Here is a 24,867-nt window from a genome sequence, read left to right on the forward strand (position 1 = left end):
ACCGTCTTATATTAAATGCTAATAAATACACCAGTGCCAATCCACTGCTTATAAAGCTTGGAATGCTGAATGTTTACCAGTTAAATATTTATAATATTTTTTTATTCATGTTAAGAATAAAGTATCATATGCTACCTAATATTTTTGAAGACCTTTTCTTTATTATAGATCATAAATATCAAACAAAGCATTCGTTGGTTAATTATCAGATACCAAAAACTTCGTTAAAACAATCCGAGTTCTCAATAACTTACCGAATGTCACATTTGTGGAACTTATTTCTGCCAAATAATTTAATAAATAAATAAAGGGCTATAATTTTCTATTATTTTATTTTTTATTATTAATTTAATAAATAAAGGACTACAACTTCAATGCAAACTTTTGGAAGTATCTTAGAAAAAAAGTTACTTGATTATGACGTATATCAAGTATTATTTTATTTTTAACTTATATTTTATTCTCTTTTATTTTTTTAACTTTTCCTTTTGTTAAAAAGTGAAAGTTTTGTTAATCACACTTTACATCATCTTACTTCATCTTTACATCATCATACTTCACTTTACATCATCTTACATCATCACTTATCTTTATATTTTATTTATATTTTTTATTTTAAGTTGTATTGTATTCGGGAAAAAAAAAAATGTAACACTTTTTATTTAAAAGTATTTATTATTTTACTGAGATTGTAATTTTTTTTTTTTGATAGATTATTTTTTGTTTAAAATATCAATGATACAACGGGGCTGGATGATACTTTTGTCCTCTGCCTGCTCCTGTCACATCTTAACTCAAAAAAATATTGTATATAATTTATTATGAAGATGACGAAATATATATATATTAAAAAAAAAGAGTTGACAGTCAACTATAGTTATAATTCGTTCAGCAAGATCTCTACATAAAATTAAAGATTTTGCTGAACAAATTAAATGAGGAATAGTGACAAAAATACACAAATTATGAAATGTATAATGGAAACTGTTATTTATTGTGGAAAACAATATACCTCTGCGTGGTACTCTTAAAAATGTAGAAATTTTGGTAACTTTCTTTCACTGCTTAATTTAATGGGAGATACTAACAGTGAATTGCAACAGCATTTGTTAAGTCCAAAAATGAAAAATGCTTGTTATATTTAAACAAAGACATGTTGGTCCTCTCCATGAGCTTGTTTTATATGGTGCATCTGGGAAAGTTTTTAAGATTTTCAACTCATTTCTATCTAACCACTTTATTTAAGCCATCCTCGAAGTCTAACACTTTCTTTTTCCAGTAACTTCTAGGGTACCTCAAGGTTCTATCTTTGGTCCTATTTCTTATCTACATTAATAATCTCTTTGACAACCTGACATCTTTTTTTTTTTTTAATTTTTTTATTTTTTTATTTAGGTGCCCCAAGAAAACCTCACGGTCTTGTCAAAGAGCACCGCGGAAGTGCATTTAACCAGGAAGTTCACGCCTCCTACCTTACCGTGACGCAAAAATAAGTCCGAGCCTGGGTCTAAAGTGGCTCTATTTGCTGATGACTCAACTATATATTCCTGTCTATAAAAAAAGTCTTCTCTTTCTGATCGCTTAAAATAGGCAGCTGATCTTGAACCTGATCTCACTTCTGCAACGTATTGAGGCTTCCAGTGGCTTGGTAATTTTAACTCTAATAAAACTCAGTTATTTACTATAAAAAAACTATCGTAATACTGTTGGCATTCCTATATTGACGAATAGCTACCTTCTAACTAAGTCTTCTTTGCGTCTTCTTGGGTTATTGTTCACTACTGACCTCTCATAAAAATCTTATATACAGCTGATTGCTAAGTTAGCATCTGCTCAACACAGAGCTAAGCTAAAAGCTAAGGTTGCTTCTCTTTTCTTACTCCTAATTCCATTCTCTTTCTCTTTTAAACAAGGTCCAAAACCGCATTGTAAAAATAGTTGAGTCTGCTCTGTCTGCCAAGCTTGAGTTTCTCTCGCATTGTCGTAAAGTTGCATCTCTTTTTTGTTTCTACAAATACTATCATGGTCCTATCGATTGCCGTGATAATATCCATAAACGCTCAATAAAGCTATCATCTCTTGCTTCATCAACCAAAACTCATTCTCGCTTGACTTATTATTCAGCAAAGTCTAATCCCTTTACTGCATCTCACCCTGCATGGTCTAGAAACTTTTATTAAAAAATGTTATTGCTTCAATTCTTCTTTTAAAATAACTTATGATTTATAAAAAGTCTCCGAATATTATAAGGTATAGAGTAAATGGGGTAAGAATAAACACAAAAAAAAAGTGAACGGTGTAGCAGTTTTGTTTCTTTTGCAATTATTGAAAGCTAATACAGAAAATCTTTAAAAATGCGAGGCATCGTTTTGTAAAGAATTTTGTGCTCTATCTAATGGTGTAAAAATTATTTTAAAAAGTTTAATTTTGCCTCAGCAAACCTCAAAATACTCACCCTCGTAGAAAAAAAGTTTCTTTTCTAAAAAATCAACTTCAAAACTCCCAAAACTAAAATTAAATTTTACTGAACAAAAAATGCTGTTTTATAGGAAATTTTATGACGATCAAGATTCTCTTTTCAAAATTGAGTTTGCTATTTCCGGAAAAAAGTTATGAGCAAAAAACCAATATAAATGTTTTTCGGAAGAAGAGTAAACATGCTAATTGCTCACACTTATGAATTAAGATGAGCGCGGTTAAACTTATTAATAGTTATTAATTATTTAAAACGTAAATAAATATTGCAGCCTTTGCTATTTATCTAAAAAATTTTAAAACAAAATAACTCGTACTTACATTCGTAAAACGCAAACAACTTACAATGAAGAGCAAATTCAACTTGCAGTAGAACAAATCAAAAAAAGCGAAATATCACTCAGTGAAGCATCAAAGGCATACAATATATCAAAGGCAACTCTTCACAAGCGTGTGCACAACAAAGTTCAATCACATGGTAGAGACACAGCTACCGTGCTAAGTGCAGCTATTGAATTTGTTCTTGTTTTAGTACTTGTAAATTTAGCCGATTGGGGTTTCGGCAGAACATTCGCAGATGTCATCGCAATAGTTGGAAGATGTTTAGTATTTACAAATCAAAGTCATCTATTTGCTCCAAATGTTATACCAGGACGAGAATGGTATCAAGGTTTTACAAAATGATGGAGTCATAAATTAAGCGTCAGAGTAGAAGGCAATACTTCATCTCTCAGAGCTTCCTCTTGTACTGAAGACAAAATAACAAGTTATTTCAATACACTTCAAAAACGATTTCTTGAAGCAAATATCAACAATAACACTGCGTGCAGTTTGTGGAATTTTGACGAAGTTGGATTTTCAGGCAATCAAGGTAATAACATAGAACTTGTAGGCTCGGTGCTAAACGTCCTTTATAATTGGTTGGTAACAACGAAAAAATTAATTAGACAGTCGGTAATTGTGTCAACGATACCGGTACCATTCTGCCACCATTCGTAGTTTACAAACCAATATCACGTTTGCACAAAGACTGGTGTGTAGGAGGACCACCAAACACCGTATTTACAACATCCAAGTCGAGTTGGATGGAAGAGAAACAACTTATTCAATGTCTCACTAAAGTATTCATACCGGCAATCAAATTAATTCAAGGTAATTAGTTTGGTCTACTTAACTTGAGTAGTTTAATCAACTGATCAAATATTTTTTTAAACTACAGGCATTCACATTTTAGTCTTAGATGGACACGTCATACATGTTACTTAAAAAGTTGCACGTATTTGCATTGATAATAACATCAGGCTGATATGTTCACCAGCTCATTTGTCCCACATACTTCAACCGCTAGACGTAGGTGTGCATTGTCACGTTAAACGAATTTGGTGCAAGTTACTTACAGAATTTTACGCAGCTAAAAATTTCAACAACTTAACAAAAGAAAATTTTATTCAACAACAAGCAAAACTTTTTAGCTCCGGTGACGCATTTACACGAACACAAATAGTTGCTTGATTTCAATACACTGGTTTGTTCCCACTTGATTTTAGCAAAATTGATCAATTAAAATTAAAAATTGCTCAAACATTTCAAGTACCATCTCAGCAAGCTTTATCATCTTCATGCAAGTCTGTTTCATCATCCTCAACCGAGCCTGCTTCCTCATTCCAGCCTATATCATCATCTAACATCAGTCAGCATCAAACTCCAACGATTCGCCAACTTCAAAATTTAACAACTACACCAGTTACTCCTTATCAAACGCATCAAATGTTGCAACACTTCACAGGAAGACTCGAAGGCAAATTGAAAAATGTTTTACTCAAAAAATATTTAATTAAAATAGTTTTTTGTACGCTTAACTTCTTATATGATTAATTTTCATTCTATTTTTAATTAATTTTGTTGATTTTCTTAATATCCTTATTCAGTTTTAATTTTCTTGATATCTTAAAAAATTGTTATCAAAAATTAACTAGTTTACTTTTCCCCAATTATAAGCGGAAAAGCAAAACGTTTTTTTTCTTCATAAAAATCAATTTTTTTAAAGATTTTCAAAGTATTTTTTCTTAATTATTATATACTAATATAATGTGAAAAATTCTCTTTAAAACAAAAAACAAAAAAAACATTTTTTCTTTAAAAATATTTAAAAATAAAAAATAAATATTTAAATAAATATTTAAAAATATATATATATATTCAAAAATAAATAATTTTTCTTTAAAAAATATTTGAATTTGCGGCTAAACCGTTTATTCTCACCCCAGTTTACTCTATGCTTGTTTAAAAGGAAAGCTTCAGGATTTTGCGTATTTGTTTGCATGCTTTTCAACAATATAGTTTTTATTATACTTAATACTTTATCTTTGTATTTAAATTTTTTCTTAAGCGATTGAAAAATAAAAAGTTAAAGTAAAACATTAAGACTTATAAATTTTAATTTAAAAAGTCTTTATAAAAAAGTTATATATTGTATAATGTTACGGTTTTTTAATTTTTGTTGTATTATATTTAGGGTATAGATTAAGAGACTTGGTGATAGGCTAGTTATTACTTCATCCTGTCCCTGCTATTTATATTTATATTATTTATTTATAATATGTTTGTTCCAATTATTTAAAGCTGTTTTTGAAACAAGGGTATATTTCGGTAAACATGATTTAATGAGGCGGTTTGTGAATGGTTATTTGTTACATGAAGTTGGATGGTGTGCAATGGGTGTACAATTTATTGTTTCATATTCCTTGAGAATTTTATATTCCAAGATATTTCACCCCTTGCTCTTCGTGTTTCTAAAGACAAGCAAATTCATAGCTGTAATTTCTTAACTTATAAATAATTTTTCTTGCCTTTTTTTGTATGTTTTTTAAATTATTAATGTTGTCTTTTAAGTACGGACACCAAACTGGCTCTGCGTATTTAAATGCTTTAGAGGTTTTACTAAAGATAGATACCATTGCTTTGATTGCCCATTTTTATTCAGGGCTGGGTTAAGTACTTCTTGGCCTCCCAGCACTTTAGGCCTTCTGGCCCCTGTTGGCCTCTTATTTTTCAAACATAACAGTGGTTTAAGATAAAAAAAATTTATGTAATTGTTGCGCTATGGCTTTATAATGTATTTTCTTTTGTATTTAAACAAGCATCTTGCGTTATTTTTTGTTAAAAACTGCAATTAGTATACGTTTTAAAACACCTTTTGTCTGCATTTTTAGTTTGTAAATGTAGATATGATATCTTTTATGTTGATGGAATCCAATACCCGTTTTCTATTTGAACAATAGAAAGATCTGAAAGACGTTCCTGAAAAAAAGTTCCAAAATTGAGACATTCATTTAATAAGTGAAAGTTAAGATCAGTAGGATATCGGTCAACAAGTTTGTGCGCTGCAAGTAATCTCCCAGATATCCGTGCTGTGGAGATTCACAAGAAAACCAAATAGAAAGTTCAATCCAGAGTAGACTTTCTTTCTTTTATCTGATCACTCATTAGTTTGTCCATGATCGCATTAACGTTGGCAATCATTCAAGATTGCCCAGAAAACACTGTAGTTTTCACACTGTTAATTTCATCATCGTAATGCCTCCTGCGTGCATTTGGAAGCCTTTAAACATAGACATATTCATCCTTTTTGACCTAAAATACGGCTTCCTTTTCATATTACTTGAAATTGGAGCAAACTTGCTGCACGTAATGCTCCAGGGAGTTGTACAGTTCTACAACCATACCTAAATCAAGCTTTACGAACTGCAGTTTCTTGTTAACTTTGTAGAACTTTTCCATGGTTTTGTTCCAAATGATTATTAAAATAACTGCCTCAAGTTGTTGCATTTTGTTCAAAGGTCCGAAGGCCTTTTCTCTTGGTTTTGTTTTCTGATCGTCGTTAAGACCTAGGAGAGCCTATATAGAAAATATATGTTAGCAAGTATGCATAATTACAAACAGAATATGTTTTTATTTAATTTTCTAAATAATTCTTAATCCCCTTGTAAATAGAATAATCCTTTTTAATGGCTAGCAAGCATTAGCATGAGCTGAAGAATGAGTTTGTGAGAGAGTCTAGGGAACTTTAACACGTATTCCAGCAAGGAACTTTGACTTTAAGATGCGTTGATGCGTTGATGCGTTGATGCAAGGAATTTGACCTTAAGACATCGATGCGTTAATGTAGAAAAGAAGTTATAAATTTCTTGAAGAAAGCTAAAAAAATTTACAACAGCTCCGTTGGATTCCGCGGCACTCACTCCTAAGTGGTTCAAATAGCGAGCAGCACATGGAACATATTCGGCGAGAAGGTTGATCTTTTTAATCCTTTCTTGTAAACCAAAGTAGATTCCAGACATATTACTGGCATTGTCGTATGGACTAGTCACGGCACATTTGAATATTGATCGCATATTAATCTAACTTTTTCAAAACAATTTCAAGCATGGAAACTGCAAAAATATTATTAGGGAGTAGAATCAACGATGATTGAGAAATATTTTGCAAATTTGATTTCGCTTACTAAGAAATTATGTTTAAAGTAAATAAAAAAATACTATAACATGTTACTTAAGGATCATATTACCTATAAATTCCATTACCTCGGCGGCTATTAAGAGTTCTTCGCAAATGTCTTTAGACAAGTACGATATACAACCCTTTCCTTTATTTCCATGAGTTATCAAGTGTTAGGCGAGAAAAGGATCAAATTTTACCAATAGCTCAATGCATCCAATAAAGTTTCCGTTTCGTATCAATCCTAGTTTGTCGTCTGATCCGCAGAATGATAATCCTCTGAGAATGAACAGTAAATAAAATATCCAATTATTTTAAACTTCTTTTTTTACCATTATGTTCAAGCTCGAAAGTTCTTTCAAGTCGTTAAAAATATAAAAGTAAAGATATGGAATCTTTGTCAGATTTTCATATTTTTTGGATATAAGCATCTTAGTTTGCATCATTTAATAATGCAAACTAAGTTTACAACATTTTTATCAATAACCTTTTACTTAAATTAATAACACTAATTTACCTGAAGTTAATTTAAATCTAAAATTATAAGACCGTCATGGATTTTCGCAAGATCTTCGCAAATGGCGGATGCGTAAAGAAGAAAAAGCAGTAGTAGATATAAATGAATTTTTTTTTAATTTTAATAATTTTTCTTTTTTCTTTACGATATAACTTGCATTCATGATTATAATTCATTAGTTATTATTTTTCAGTCATTATTTTATTTATTTATAGTTTATTGTATTTATTTTTAGTCCTCGTTTGATATCTAGTTATTTTATATACTACATTTATTTTTGATATTATATTTTTGAAAACTTATTTATTATTGACTTATTTTTATTTATTACTGTTTTGGTACCTTTGTTAATATTATTATTATTATTGGTAGCAGTTCACAGTAGTAATATTATTAGTATTTATTATTAATATAGTATAGATATTATTAGTTTTTTTATATTCGATATTTTTTGTTGTCATAGTTACCTTTAATATTAGTTCGTAGTTTGTCAAAGTTTATTTTATTTTGATTGTTTAGTTTTATAACTATTACCTTTTAGTTTTTAGTGTTAATCATTTCTGCTATCATTGTTCTTATTACTTTATATTGTTATGAAAACTATTTTCGATTACTCACGCCAACAGTTATCCAAGTTTTAAATTATTAAATTTAGTCTTTTACTTTATATATTTTTTTTAAATCTCTATTTCACACTTTCGTCACTTTAACTAGTTAATACTGCATGTACATATTTATATTTTTTTCTAAAGATTATGGCATCTAAATCTCTCTGCAACACTTGTCATAAAAATATAACTGATAAACAAAGAGCCATCAAATGTAATCTGTGTAACTCATGAGTTCATGCAGAGTATAACCATATTGATGCATACTCTTAAAATTTTCTTTTAAATGATTCGTCAAATTTGTATTGTCATAGCTGTTTATCTAAGAGTATGGCCTTTAGCACGATTTCCAACTTGGAGCTTTAGTCAACATTATTGTGCAAGAATATATCTACTAATTCCTTAAACTCTTTTGAGACTCCAAGTAATCATAAAATATCTTTAAATATCTAAATAAATTTCCCAGTTTTGTTAATTGCAAATACTATGACGTTATTGATCTTAATAAAACTATGCTTTCAATTCGGAACTATATATTCATCTTAACACCACTTCTCTACCATTTCACATTGACGAACTCTGTAGTCTACCTATTGCTAAGGGAAAGTTATTAAGAGTCAGCTCTATTAATAATTTTCCCTTAGCAATAGGTATTACAGAATCTAATTTATAAATAAACGATACAAATATAACTGATATATACATAAACGGGTTTAATATTGAGCATTGTCCTACTGAGGCTAAAAAAGGTGGAACACTTTTATACTTACGCTCAAATTTAAACTACGTAGTTCGCAATGGTCTTCTGATTTACTCATCTAAACATTTAGAGTTTATTTTTGTTAAAATTGCAAAACCTTGTGAATCAAACATAATAATTGCCAGCATTTATCGTCATCTCTCATTGAATCAACATGGGTTTAGTTCTTCCCACTTAACTCCTCTACTTGAAAAGTTATGTAACGAAAAAAAAAGATCTTTTTAATGAGTGATTTCAATATGGATCTATTAAGTCACAATGAATCTAACCCTGTTTCTACATATCTTGATTCTTTAACATCTTACTCACTAAGCCCTTCTCTAATTTTACCATCACGCATAACGGCTACATCAAAAACATTGATAACATCATTGATAACATATTCAAGAACTTTTATTCAACTGATGAATACTGAGGTAACCTTACAGTTTCAAAAGAAATCATTAATATTAGACCTTCTACAAACAATACATTTTTTAAACTTAAATTGAAAGAAAATCTTATCACTGATCACATTGCCGTATCTAATCCATTCAATCATTTTTTAACCTCTATACATAGCAAACTACTTAGCAAAACCCTAAACGCATATTTAGTGACTTTCTTAACATTCCAAATGCTAAATCGTTTTTTATTAATCCTGTAACCGAAAATAAAATATCTGGTCTTATTACAAACACGCTCAAAACTGAAAAACAGCGTACTTACAGGCTCGATGCTTTTCTTGAAAAATTTAAATGCTTTTACAACCATCAGTATGGATATCGTGCCAATCACTCCACAACTCATGCTCTCATTGAAATGACTGAACTGATTCGAAAAGCAATCGATGATAAATATTTTGCATGTGGTGTACTTGTAGATTTACAGAAAGTAAATAAAGATACAGTAGATCATTCAATTTTATTAAAAAAATAAGAATATTATGGGATCAGAGGCGTATCCCTTAATTGGTTTACTACATATTTAAACGATAGAACACAACTTGTTTCTATTAATGACTCAAAATCTACCCTTGTAAAGTGTTCAAATGGTGTTCCTCAGGGTTCAGTATTGGTACCACTGCTTTTCCTTCTTTATATTAATGATCTTCGTACATCTATTAAGTTTGCTACTGTTTACCGCTTTGCTCATGATACTAATATAATGCTAATTAATAAATCCCTTAAAAAAATTAACAAACACTTTAACCATGATCTTACCAAACTAGTTCAGTTGCTTCGCTCCAAAAAACTTTTTCTAAACTCTAATAAAACTGAACTCATTATCTTTAAATCAATTAAAATAAAAATCTATAAACATATGAACTTTAGGTTAAGATGCAAAAAAATTGAACCTGTTAACTCAATTAAATATCTTGGTATAAAAATTGATTCGAATCTTTCCTTTTTATCCCACTGTAAAGACATAGCAATGAAACTAAGTAAATCTAATGGCATGTTGGCCAAAATTTGCCATTATGTTAGTCTTGAGACACTCTTCAACATATACCATGTTAGGCTCACATCTTAGATATGCATGCCAGGTATGGGAGCAGTCCCATCAACAAGCCCTTATTAGGTTAACCCAATCCAAAACAAGGCTTTAAAAATCATTCATTTTCAGAATATTAAATTTAGTTCTAATGTGCTCTACCTAACATCTAAAGTATTAAAACTATGTGACTATACTCAATTATATGTCAATTTATCTGGAACCACCAACATAATAACCTACCTTTAACTTTCATCAACTTCTTTTCCAAAAGTGTCAACACTCATAATCACCTTCCCTCCACTAGTAATTTAGACCTGTCTTTCTCTAAACACCGCTCTTATAAATACGGACATAAATCTATAAAATATCAAACCATTAAAACTTGGAACAACCTTCCTTATGAACTAAAAGCTCTCAATTCATTCTCAACCTCTAAAACCAGTTTATTCTACTTTTTATTAAAAAAATAAAGTTAATGTTTATAATTTCTATAATCAATTTTTGCTGTCTTTAGTATCGTTTTTTTTTTAGTTTCTATTGTATATTTTGCTGTCATTTTATTTTATTGCTTCTTGTTATTTTTATAAATATTTACATTACTATTATTAGATACTTTTAACTATTATTACTAATATTAATATTATTGTTATTATCATTCTTCTTCTTATTGTTATTATTATTATTAACATCGTTATTTTTATGTTAAAAAGTTTATTATTTTTATTACATATTGTGAAAATTAGCATTATATTTATTTTAATTAGATATTATTAACATTAGTAGATGTTTGCTTTATATGAGTAAATTTACTATTTGTAAACATCCTTGAATGTAAAATCTTAATTCAGAAATAAATTATTGATTGAATGATTGACCACAATAGGTTTATGGTTGAAAGTCTTTTTAAATAAAAAAAAAGAGTTATACTTTGAACACTTTTAGGTGTTTTTAAAAATATTATGAGGTTCTTTTGAAAAGTTAGATTAGTACATAATAGCGAGAAACTACTTTAACTAAAAAGTTATTTAAGTAATCAATAGCAACTTGTTTATGTGGATGAAAGAATTTTTTAGATGTTAATTGTAGAGCTCCTCAAGAATTCATATTAGAATATCTTTTATTTTCAATTCATATTAATGATATAAACACATCAAAGTTTTTAACTTAATTACGATTGTGTTTGCTCATGGTTCTAAATTTGGACACTATTTAACAACATGAGGAATGTCATAGTTGAAATTTCCGAATAGTTTAAATCAAAAAATGCTATCAAATATTTTTGGAAAACAATTGGAAACAAGATTGAGCATGCAAATGTGAAGATCAAAGACGATTTATATTAACAAATTGAGAAGCGCTGACAAGAGATTGATTTGAGGCTTTTTGACTTATTAATTGAGTCAACGCCTCAAAAAACGAAATCAGTAATTCATCGTAAAGGAAGTCAAATTTGGACTTCCTTTACGATGAGTTACTGTTTTCGTTTCTTCAAAAATTAAGTTAATTTTTGAAGAAAGAAAAAAAGTTCATTTATGAAAAATTTTGAATTTTCAGGCGATTTTTCGAATGCTTTCTTATTTTGTATAACAAACATTTATTTTTTTAAAGTAAAATCTCATATACAATTTTTTTGTGATTCTTGATATGCATCAAAGGTTTTAAATTTTTTCTTTTAATACAATAAACTATTTTAAAAATAATATGATGATGAAGTTTTGTTGCAAATTTGGTTTGTCTACCATGTTTTGTTAACCATGTTTGAAAACTATTTGTCGAACAGAAAACAATACGTACAATGTGATAATATAGAAACAACCAAAAATGATATAACTTGTGGAGTTCCTCAGGGTTCTATATTGGGACCTTTTTTTTTCTTATTATACATTAATGGTTCCTCTTCAACATCAAATTTAATAATTTTTATTTTATTTGCAGATGACTCTAATCTTTTTTATTCTCATAAAAGTATTGAAACACTTTTTATTTTTCTATAAGTCTATTCAGTCACAAACCCCCAAAAGCAATTTAACTATATATATATATATATATATATATATATATATATATATATATATATATATATATATATATATATATATATATATATATATATATATATATATATATATATATATATATATATATATTATTATAAAACAAAAATTTAGGGCAAAAATAAAACCATTGGTGTTTGGAATAACCCTATGTACGTGGGGTAATTTCGAACACACCTTGGCATAATCACAAACACTGTTGTTTAATAAAGAATAAAATGCAAATTGTAATAACTAAGTGCAGAAATTACAGACAAAAACCTCAGGATATGCTCACCTCCACCAGGCCTTACAAATGTAACACATAATTCAGTCTTTCATAGGCAGATCATGAAACTTTTCATTTCAACTTAATACAGCAACACTTTTTTAAAATTAATATTTAATTATTTTGGAATGTTTCTTTCTCAAACATTCTCTGCTTTTCACTCTATTAAATGAAATTACGTATCTAACAATTTATCTGTAAAAGTTAAATGTGACAAAAGTAAGAAACATTAAAGCCTGACGCTCGTGTGTTATCAATAACACTTTAGACGTTCGAAATTACCCCACTAAGATTGTTCGTTATTTCCCCGCGTACACAAACAAATGAAATACGATTAATCTATTGAGGTTCTATTGACATATATAATACGTGTTAAAAACTCCTTGATTTTGATACTATGCAACAACAACAATAAAAGGATGTATTTTATTTCCATACTAGCTACAACATGTTTCTCAAGCAAAAAATTACATGAAACTATCTGAAAAAGTTAGAATCAATTTATTGGAAACAACGAGCGCATTTTCACTACACTACTGCGCGTCTGAAATAAAAACCGGCAAATATTCGTTAAAATTCGGATTAAAAAGTTTACTGAAAGGCGAAGTCGACTTCGGCTTCAACTTAGATGCCCAATTCGGAATAGTAATTCGGCTATCGGTTAAGTTCGGTAACAACTTCAAAATTTCATTTAACTTTTAGTTAAATTTGAAAGCTATTAACTTTTTTTTCAATTTATAAAGAAGAAGAGATATAAAATATATTACATGTTTTATGTATATCAACCTGCTTCTGCGCGCACCAGCTTTGTTTGTCAAGGTTGAAAAGTGTTTCGGAGTTAATGAGTTGAGACAGGGTCGATAACTAATATAAGAAGTAGCTTCTCGGCTAAAGTTGCCCCCTCGGTCTTAGAAACATGAGTTCTGTAAAAAAAAAACAAAAAAAAAAACATGCTAAAAATAAATTTGATTAAATATTCGAAAAGTTTTTCTAAGCCACAAAGTCTATTCGTTGCTTATTAATTCTTATTTATCGCTTTCAAAAAATCCTCAAGGTCAAAAACATGTGAAAACTTAACCTAAAAATCTTAACGATCTTTTTCCTTCATAAAATTGACATTCAAATTTTGAATGTCAATTTTCAATAGAAATTTTGAATCAAAATTTCTAAATGAACGTTGATACTGTTTTTTTGTTCATGTTCGTTCAAAAACATTACAAGTATTAAGATTCCATGAATTAAGTTCTCATTATACTGAATTTTTAGAATTTTTATTTTAACAAAAACTGTTTTTTGTATGCGTATATTTTTTAATAAAAAATATTTGTTCCACTTGTTCTTCGTCATGTTTTGAATTATGGTTACTTACAAACTAAAAAATAATAATTTTAGTTTATAAAAATTGATTATATAGCAACCGCTGCGCAGTGGTTAGAGCACTTGCTTAAGAAGCAATAGGCCTTGGATTCGAAGCAAGCTCTGGGCATATTTACACCATCGGTAAAGAAGGAGGTTTGAACTTCCTAGTTAAATACTTTTCTAAAGTACTCCGTGACAAAACCACGTGACAAAACCACGTGGTCTTCTTGGAAAGCTAAAGCAAAAAACAAAAACAAAAAATTTTTTTTTATTAAATTTATAAAAGTTTTTAAAAAAATTCTCTTTCAATTAAATGTATTTTTAAAATCAAAATTCGGCTTTCAGTTAAATTTGGTTAAGAAGTCCAAATTCGTATTTCTTTTAAATTCGAGTCTTAAAATGACGACTTCGCCAGTCCTTAGTCTGGAACTGAGCATGGGATCCCCTATCATGCCATTTTGACCATGTTTGCCATTACCCCTCTCTTCCCTACCTCTTATTTTACCCAATCTCCAAATTATTAAAACTGAAATCAAATATTCTTCTCTAAATTATGATAAACTTACAATTAGAGGATTAAGGAAAAATAAAGCGAGTTAATTAAATAATATTTGTATGATATTATAATTCTTGTTTTTTTTCTGATCATTACTTTTATTTTTTTATTTTTCTGAAAAATAACAATTTAACAGTTAATAAAAAATACCCTACTTATGAATGAAGATAATGATACACTTAACTCAGAATTTAATTCATTACAAAATAAAAATAGGATACGTCAAGAAAAGCATTCTGACCCGGATATTAATTTTTTTAGTAATAATAAAGTATTTCAAAGTATTAATACTTTATGTTATGACCCTAAAACTGTAAACATAATGCAAGGACTAGATGCAAATTCATTTTCAATTTTGCATTTAAATATTAGGAGTTTTCCAAAAGTTTTTGAATTATTATTAAACAATTTTTAACAATTTTAAACAATTCATTTATTATTATTAAACAACTTTTATGTGAGGTTAAATTTAATTTTAAAAATATTAGTCTCAGCGAGAAATGGTGTACTGATGAATATATCGAGACAAATACAAATTTTCAGCTACCAAATTATAAAGTGATTCATCAATTTAGAGGATCTGGGAAGAACGAAGGGGGTTTGTATGTATTTATAAGTAATTCTCTATTATACAACCTAAAAAAAGATATGTGCTGAACCACTAATGATTGTGAATCATTATGTGTGGAAATAATAAATAAAACCACAAAAAACATTATCATCCACGTTTTATACAGACCACCTTCCGACTCAATAAAAAAATTCAAAAATCATATTAAAAATACAAGTAAAAGTAAATTAAGCAAAAATAAAAGTGTTTACTTTGTAGGTGATTTTAACCTGGATATAAACAATAGTCATTTAAATACAAATAAAAATAATTTATTTAACGTCATATATCAGAAAAACTATGTTCCACTAATTGTGCGGCTGTGGCGCTAATTTGTGCGTCCGTGGCGCAGTGGTTAGAGCGCTTGCTTTATAAGCAGGAGATCCAGGTTCGAAATGACCTCTGGATATATTTTCGCTTCAGGTAAGGAAGGAGGCGTGAACTTTCTGGTTAAATGCACTTCCGCGGTGCACTGTGGCAAGACCGTTAGGACTTCTTGGGGCACCTAAAGAAAAAAAAAATGTTTCACTAATTAATAAACCCACAAGAATAACTAGAGAAAGCGCAACAATTATACATCAAATAGTCACCAATGAATTCAAATCAAAAATAAAAATAGGAATATTTAAATGCGACATTTCAGATCACTTCCCTGTATTTCTTATCTCACAAAAATGCGATAATATCTATGTACAAAAAGTTAAAAAAAATATAAATGAAATATAAATAAAAAATCCGTGAAAAATTTTAATACTCTTCTATCAGATTTAAATTGGGATGACCTCCTTGATATTGAACATACAGATAAGGTATACGATAAGTTTATTGATAAACTACAACAACTTTATAATAGGGCTTTTTCTGTAGTCACAAAATGTGTGAAAAAAAAAAACATTATTAAATCCATGGGTAACGCCTGGAACTATAAAGTCGTCAAAATAGAACAACGACTATATAATGTTTCTCATATCTTTTAAAACTAAACAAAAGTGTGAGGTATGATAATATTAGTAGTAATGTAATTTAAAAAAATCAATAAAATACTTAACAATCCCTCTTTTACATATTTTTAATCTATCTTTTAAACAAGTATTTATCCGGAGAAACTGAAAACTGCGAGGGTCATACCTATTTTCAAATCAGGAGACATTTCTAATCATGAAATTTACAGACCAATTTCAATTCTTCCTTGCTTCTCAAAAATCTTAGAGCGGATTGTGCATAACCGAATTTTAACTTTTGTTAATATAAATAATATTCTACATAATAAACAGTTTGGATTTCAGCCTGGGTATTCAACTGACCATGCCATTATTAATATTGTTCACGATATATTTAAAGCATTTGACAAAAGTAAGTTTATCCTCGGAGTTTTTATAGATCTTGGCAAAGCCTTGGATACAGTAGACCATAGCATTCTTATAAAAAAACTTGAAAGTTATGGAATTAAAAGCACATATTTAGAATGGCTCAAAAGTTATCTAAACAATAAAAAACACTACATAGCACAAGAAGAAGAAAAAACTAGTTACTTGACTATAACTTGCGGTGTTCCCAAAGACTCAATTCTGGGTCCACTTTTATTTCTTATTTACGTAAACGATTTCCATAAGTTTTCAAACATTTTAAACTAAGTTTTATTTGCAGATGACACGAATTTTATTTAGGGTAGATTAGGGTAATTTGAGCACCTTGGTAATATGAGCATACTTAAAGATTTCTTAGATGTAAGGAGTGAAGTTAAAGTTGCTATCTATTTTTTGAATCGACTTTATGTGGTGATTACAAGAATCAGTACAATTAGCGCAAATCTATATGCAGTAATTAGCGGGTATCATCTAATAAAAATGCTGTTAAATTTTTTGCGTTTTCAAAATAATATCATCACGCATAAATAAATCTGTGGCGCGAAACTTTGGTGCTAAAATAATGAAATTAATTTTTTCATAAAGAAAAATATGTTAGCTAAAAATCCAATCCTTTTTTGCTTGAAAAACAATGCATAGAAACATTTAGTTGACTTTATTTAAAGATGCCATTTTTGTGTAATATGAGCATGCTCAAATTACCCAGTGATTTTTATTGAAATTACCTAGTTTAAAGTCCTAAAAAAGCAGTGGTTTTAATTGGTTATTTGAATAAAAATAAAATATAGTAAAATTTTATAATATTTTAACAATACTAAACACTTTTCTGTGATTTAAATTCAAAAAAATTGAATTTTTATCGTTCAAAGGTTTGAGTTGGTAAAATTGAAAAAATAACGAACTAATTTTTTTTTTTTTCTTGCGGAAAACATAGTAGTATTATTTCAACAAAAAGTTGCTTAACATTTAATCTTTTAATGATAAGTTTTGTTAATAACGAATCATTATATTCCAAAAATTAGTTCTAATTGTCAGGTTGGTATTTTTTTTACAAAATAATGTTTTTTTGTGAGCTAATTTAAAGTGCTCATATTGCCAAGTGGTCTGGGTAATATGAGCATTTTTGTGACTTTTTTAAAACCTCTGTGTTTTTAAGAAAAAATTTCGGGTGCCCAAATATCTAAGTGGATCATGAGAAGGGATCCCTAAATATTGTTTATTCGCAAAAATTTTGGATCCAGCTTAATTATTTTTGAAATTATTCCAATTTTTGCTTAAGGTGCTCATATTACCCTAATCTACCCTATTCTAATGAAGATGTCAACCTTTTATTTAAAATAGTAAACAAGGAATTTTTAAATCTAACGGAATGGCTTAAGGCAAACAAATTGTCCTTAAATTTAAATAAAACTAAGTATACTTTTTTTCATAGAATCCAAGATAAAGAAAATATTCCATCAAAACTTACTGATCTTTATATTTACAACTCTAAAATAATTAGAGAGTCATCATTAAAATTTTTAGGAGTGATACTTGACATGGAGAGAACACATAAAAACGATAGAAGATAAAATTTCAAAAAATATTTGCATTTTATACAAAGGTAAGCAATTATTAAACCAAAACACTGTTTAAAAATCTTATATTTCTCCCTTATACATTGTTATATGCGCACTTGCCTCAGAAACAAAAGATCCATGGTTCAAACCCTACCTCTGGGCAAGTTTTGTGACATCGGTTAGAAAGGAGAAGTGAACTTCCAATTAAATGCTTATTCGCAGTGCTCTGTAATAAGGCCGTAAAGACTTCTTGGGGCACCAAAACAAATTTAGAAAAATATATTATGTTATATAGACTATGCAAATATTGCATGGTGCAGCTCTAATGTGAGTAAAGTTAAAAAATTGCTTAGTAGACAAAATTATTTCACGCTGTTAGAATTATTTCAGGTACAGGTCTGTACACACATTCTAAAAAACTATTTAAAAATCATCATATACTTAATGTTTTTCAGTTGAACCTTTATCAAATTCTTATACCTATGTACAAACTTCATAATAAAGTAACTCCTATAATATTTAATACACTTTTCAATAAAATTAATCACGTGTACCCTACAAGATTTTCAAATAATAATTATGAGCAACCTAAAATGCACTATTTGGTTACTAAATTTTCTATTGCCATGAGAGGTCGTAAATTATAGAACACTTTATTGAATAACCAGCAGAAAAATTGTTCTTCACTTTCTCTATTCAAACAAAAACTCAAACAAAAACTTCTAAACGATGTTAATGAATTAAATTCTTCTTAAAATTCTTTACTTCTTTTTTTTTAACTTTTTTTAATTTTTAATTTTTTTCTTTTTTTTAAACAACTATCTTATTAACTGGTCTTTAATTTAAATTTTCTTTATTTTATCCTGTTAATTTATTTTTAGTTTTTAGGTGTAATTATTTTTTTTTTTAATTTTTTTTTTACGATTTTCTTTTGATTATAGATTAGTAACTGATCTTAACATACTTGTAAAATTTGTATTTATTTTTTATATGGTACAAAGTAATTTTATGTTTACATTTTAATGGTTGTATACGCTTGCAAATGAAAGCACGTCGGACGTAGTGATAAGGCAACTATTGTCTTCTTTTAGCCCCGCTCATCTAGATTTAATTTATATAAAACACCATAGTGTTCTTTTTTTAATGACAAAGGTAAATAAATAAAAGGTAAACGAGTGAATTTTGATAAAATCAGTCATGAAAACAACATATAAACTCAATTGAAAAAAAAAATTTCAAAAAACATTGACATTATCGATAGAGCAAAGACATTTTTAAATTTTTGGTCCTTGAAAAATTTACACTTTTTCTTTATATATATAGTTATATATTAGCAAAAACATGCAGTTAGAATTGTATTTGGAGCTGGTAAAGCTGTTCCTTGTGAACCTCTTTTACGTAGACTTGGTCCCTTATTTGGTGCCTTAAATATTCTTAAACTAAACATTATTACAGTTTATGTATAAAACAAAATGTGGACTGTCTCCAAAAAATTTTAAAACTTGTTTCCAGGAAATACACCATATGTATTCTACAAGATTTTCCATAAACAACTTTGTTGTTTATTAATCGTATTCAAAACTGAGTTTTTATTCAATTCAGAATCGCGGTCCATTTTTGTGGAAACGTTTTCCAAACATTGCTGCCGATGAGAATACTTTACTTAATCAGTTTAAAATTAAATCAAAGCGTTAACGTTTTGATTTAAAACTGATTAAGTTAATTAACTTAATCAGTTTTAAATCAAAACGTTAACGCTTTGATTTAATTTTAAACTGATTAAGTAAAGTATTCTCATATTCTCATCTAATTTTTACTACACACAGATTTTGATTTATCTTGTTTTTTTTAAAATGGATCAATAAAATCATCTAAAACACTGAAAATCAACTAAAAAAAACAATAATTAATTTAAGTTAATCTGTAAATTTAATTACCCAGTTAGTTCAAAAAGTAAATTAAATAATTGCTGACATTAATCATTATCATTAAACGGTATTTTTATTGAAGTTGTTTTTTCTGTTTGTTTGCTTTTTGTTTTATCTAATTTATTGTATTACTTTTAATTAAGATGATGTTATTTTAATGTTAATATTTTTGTAAACATATTTCTGAGTTTTGAGTAAAACCTGGTGAAACGGCACACGATATCATTCCACACACTGATCGAAATTATCAAATTAAAACTAAACTGGTATGACTGCAAAAAAAAATAAAAATAGATTCAAATACAGAATTATCTACATTTTTTTCTTTTTTTATACAACTTTAACGGGAAGTTAATATTTTATATATATTTTTTATAGTTGCGAACAAAAAAGCGCTTGAACCGAAACTGATATAAAAATAATTTTAGCACTATCTTGTTGTAAATTTAATTTTAATTCTGATAACATAATAATAATGCAGCTAGAACTAAAAGTTAAATAAAAAATCAAAAAAGTAAAAAAAAACTCTTTTTTCTGATAAAACCGCACATTCGATTAATTACTTAGTTGTTTGCAAGTGACTAAGCGCCTATCTTTATCTAATTAAGTTAGTGTTAATTAGATAACACTCCGGTTTAATTAAAAATGAACTATAATGTTATTTGTCAATATAATCATCTCTTACTCATTAAAAACCAATTGTTATATTATTTCTCAATATAATCGTCATTCACTCAGTTCAATTTAACTCACTCACTTTAACATGTCAACTAAAAAACTTAAGCATACAAGAAAGATGATATACTAGCAACATTAACTGATGTAGAAGAAAGTAAAACATCACTAAGAAAAGCTGCATTCAAACATGGCGTTTCAGTCTCAAAGCTCAAAGATTGCAAAAATAACAGCAACAAAAGTTTCCATGGCTCAGGTACAACAACGGTACTCTCAAATGAAACAGAAAGATTGATAGTGCATGCGTTCTAATTACTTGGTGACTGGGCTTAAAGTTTAACCCGAAATGAAATCCTAGAACTAGTATGTGGCTACCTTAAACGCGAAGATCATTTGCACTTATTCAAAAATGGCAAGCCTGGTAAAGACTGGTTTTAAGCCTTTATGAAGAGATAGTCAAAAGAATTTTCAACAAGGAAAGCGGATAACTTAGCATCTTAAAGAGCCGCTTCTAGTACTCCAGAAATAATTGATCGTTATTTTGAATGCTTCGCCAAGCAATATCAACAGACTGGTATAACTTCTGGATTGCGAATTTGGAATTGCGATGAAACAGGTTTTTCGGGTGATCGAGACAAAGCAACCGTAGTGTGTCGGAAAGGGACAAGACGTGCATTTGAACTTACTAGCAACAATGAAAAAATTCATTATACTGTAAACTATTGCTGCAACGCTGATGGGCATTTTGCACCACCATTTGTGATATACAAAGCCAAAAGAAACTTTTGTCCTGACTGGGCAAGAGGAGGTTCAGTTGGCACCAAATATTCAATTTCAAAATCAGGTTGGATGGAGCACAATACGTTTATTGAATGGCTGAAAGAAGTACTTATACCCGAAACTGATCAAATTGGTGGTATTCATATTTTAGTATAAGATGGCATACGAGCATACAACTAACATTGCTTTGAAAGCGGTATTGCTGTGCAAAAAACACAATATAATCTTGATTTGTTTACCAGAGCATTCTTCACATATTCTACCACCATTGGATAGAGGTGTCTATTGTCATATCAAACAAGCAAGGAAAGAAATTTTTACAAAGTATTACAAAGACTCAAAAATTTAAGAATTTAGATAAACGAAATTTTCCGCCGTTGCTCACACTGCTGTACAAGAGTGGTAAATCTTTTACACGCTTTCATGCAATCGCTGGTTTCCAGTACACTGGCTTATTTCCACATAATAAAAACAACATAAATCATAAAGCGTTAGCAATCACACAAACGTTTAATCTACCTTCATCAACTTTAGCAACCTCCGCAGCACCTACACCATCTTGCTCAGACATAGCTTCATCATCTTTAACAGCCGCCGCAGCACCTACTCCAACTACACACCGATTACTATCTTTCTCAACTACACCAGCTTCAAGTTTCGATAGGTATCAAGCATGTGTTGACGCTGCAAAAACAGCATCGAGATAGAGTTAAAGCATCTTTTTTCAAGCAAGAAATCAATCGCATGTTAAGAAATTGAAGCAGTGCAACATGTCAAAACTTGGCGGAAAATGTATTACTGAAGAAGATGTGATCGAGTTCCTCAAACAAAAAGATGAAGAAAAAACAACAAAAGAAGCCGTGAAAGTTGCTAAACTTAACGCAAAGCGTAGACTCTATGCCAAGTACTCAAATGCCTGAGCATAATAATGCTGAGCAACCTCAGCAAAACCATAATGAAGAACAATTACGAGCAGCCAAACGGATAAAAGTTGCAAAATGTAAAAAATGTAAACTACAGTTACACACAGAAATGTTGCAATGCGAGAATTCGATGTGTCGTAACGGCTGTGCAAAGAAACATGTTTACCAAAAAAATGTGCAGTTGGAACTAAATTTTTTTTTACAAAAAATGTAAAAACTTAAATATAGTTTCTAAAATATAAGTTGTGTTAAAAAAAATAATTAAAAAAAAGTTAAAATTTAAAAAATTCAATGTTTTCTCAGTTCAAAAAAAAATAGTTTACCATATTGTGTTTATCATGTTATGTCTACCATGTTTTCTCTACCATGTTTTTTCTGCCGTGTTTTGTCTGATACGAGCTAAATATCCTTAATTTATTTCTTTTTTATGTAGAAATATAAAACCAACTTTTTCCCCATGTCTTTTCGAAGTTTATTTCATAGAGATAGATAAAATATACTTTCGGAATGATTCTACAGCCGATTTTAGTTTAATAATTTTTTTAGAAACTCGACTAAAAAATTTTTAGAAGAATGAAGCTTTGATTCAAAACTCAAACAAAATCTTATTCTTTTTATTCGAAAATTTATTTATATACTTTTTAACTCCTGAAAATTCCAATTTTCTTTATTAATAATTTTATGAGTATTTTTGTAGAGTTATTACGATTATATTATTATGTTAAGATAAAGTTATATGCATATAAAGAATAAACAGTCATGGCGCAGTGGTTAGAGTTCTGCCTTAGAACGATGTGGTCCGAGGCTTAATACCGGCTCTTGGATTTAGTCGCGAAATATTTTACAAAATATTGTAAAAAATTTTTACTTTATGATTGAAAGTTCAATAATCGTTTAAATAAAAAAAACAATTCAATGTAAACATGTTTTGACACTTAAAGTCAAAACAGGTTTACTACCCAGTGGACATACATCACCGTATGGACGTACTGACGTCCCTGGGAAAACGTGCACCCACTGAGAAAAATGAAATACTTATGACAGCTATGATTATTTGAATAATAACATTCTAATAATGTTAATAAGTAAAATTTGAGGGCTTTTTTTGTTCCCAGCCTCTAATCATCTCAATTTTTTGCAAAACAACATTATTTGACATGAGTATAAACATGTAAATGTTTGGAGTTTGCTCCAGATCTGGAAGTTAGCTAACTCAAACACCAAAAAATGCTGGATCCGTCGCTTATACCTAGCAAAACGAAAAAGTTTGTCTTTTATAATTTACAACGCAAACTAAAAAAAACATACTTTGAAAAAAATATTTAATAAAAGTCTAATTAGGCTTTGCTTATAGCTGTTGGCTCGAAAGTAATACTGATGGAGTTAGGGCAGGAGGAGTTAAGTGATATTCCTCGATTGCGATAAAAAAAAATATATGCAAGAAAACAATATTAATAAACAATATGCAAGAAAATAACATTTAAATTGGAGTGCAATGGAAAATATTTACCGAACACTCGCCAATTAATACATAGGTCATGCTATTTTACTGAAATTTAACGGAAATATAATTATTACCTTCAACATGGCTTTTTTTGAAGGTTTGAATGGCTATTGTTTTTTTAAAAAAGCTTGAATAATAGTTCGAAAGTTTAATGAGTAAAATTAACTAACAACTATATAATGCGTCTGCTCCCAGTGGTTCTAAAATATTTTTTTTTTATTTTTTTTTATTTTCGTCATTTTACACATTTTACAATGTTATCTATAAATTTAAACAAATATATATAATTACAAGCTGACTGGGGCAAGTAGAAGTCAAAATGACTTATCATCAAGCCCCTTTGTGAAATAGAAAAAAATACAATAAAATTTTACATCTTCCAATATTATATAAAAGAGTGAAATTAATAAGTTTAAAAAAAAAAAAAAATTTGAAAGTTAAAAAAGTACTTAAAGTTAAAAAAAGAAAAATTTAACACAAAGTTAAAATAAAAAATAACAAATAAAAGTTACAAATCTGTACATATTTGTATACATATTCAAGACAATAAAAAAATTTTAATTTGCTACATAAGCATATACATATCCAATACAATATTAAAATTAAATAAAGTACATAAAAAATTAAAAATACAAAATTATTTCAATTTTTTTAAAAAAAAAGAGAGAATGTACTTAATGTTTAAATTTAGTAAGTGTTTTTTTATAGTTCTTTTAAATGTAGCAATAGATTTTATTTTTTTCATATTTTCGTCAAGAACCGAATTCCACAAGCGTGGTCCCCGGCATATAGTCGAGAAGTCAGATATTTTGAGTGATGTTAGTGGGATGTAGTAATTACTCGTTGAATGTCTTGTTTCATATTTATGATTTACTCGAGTGAAACTTTAAAAAAATATTTTGGAATCATTCCATTTTGAAGTTTAAACATAAATAACAAGTTATGGTATAT

This window comes from Hydra vulgaris, chromosome 12, assembly GCF_038396675.1.
Source record: "Hydra vulgaris chromosome 12, alternate assembly HydraT2T_AEP".
Classification (NCBI taxonomy): Eukaryota; Metazoa; Cnidaria; class Hydrozoa; order Anthoathecata; family Hydridae; genus Hydra; species Hydra vulgaris.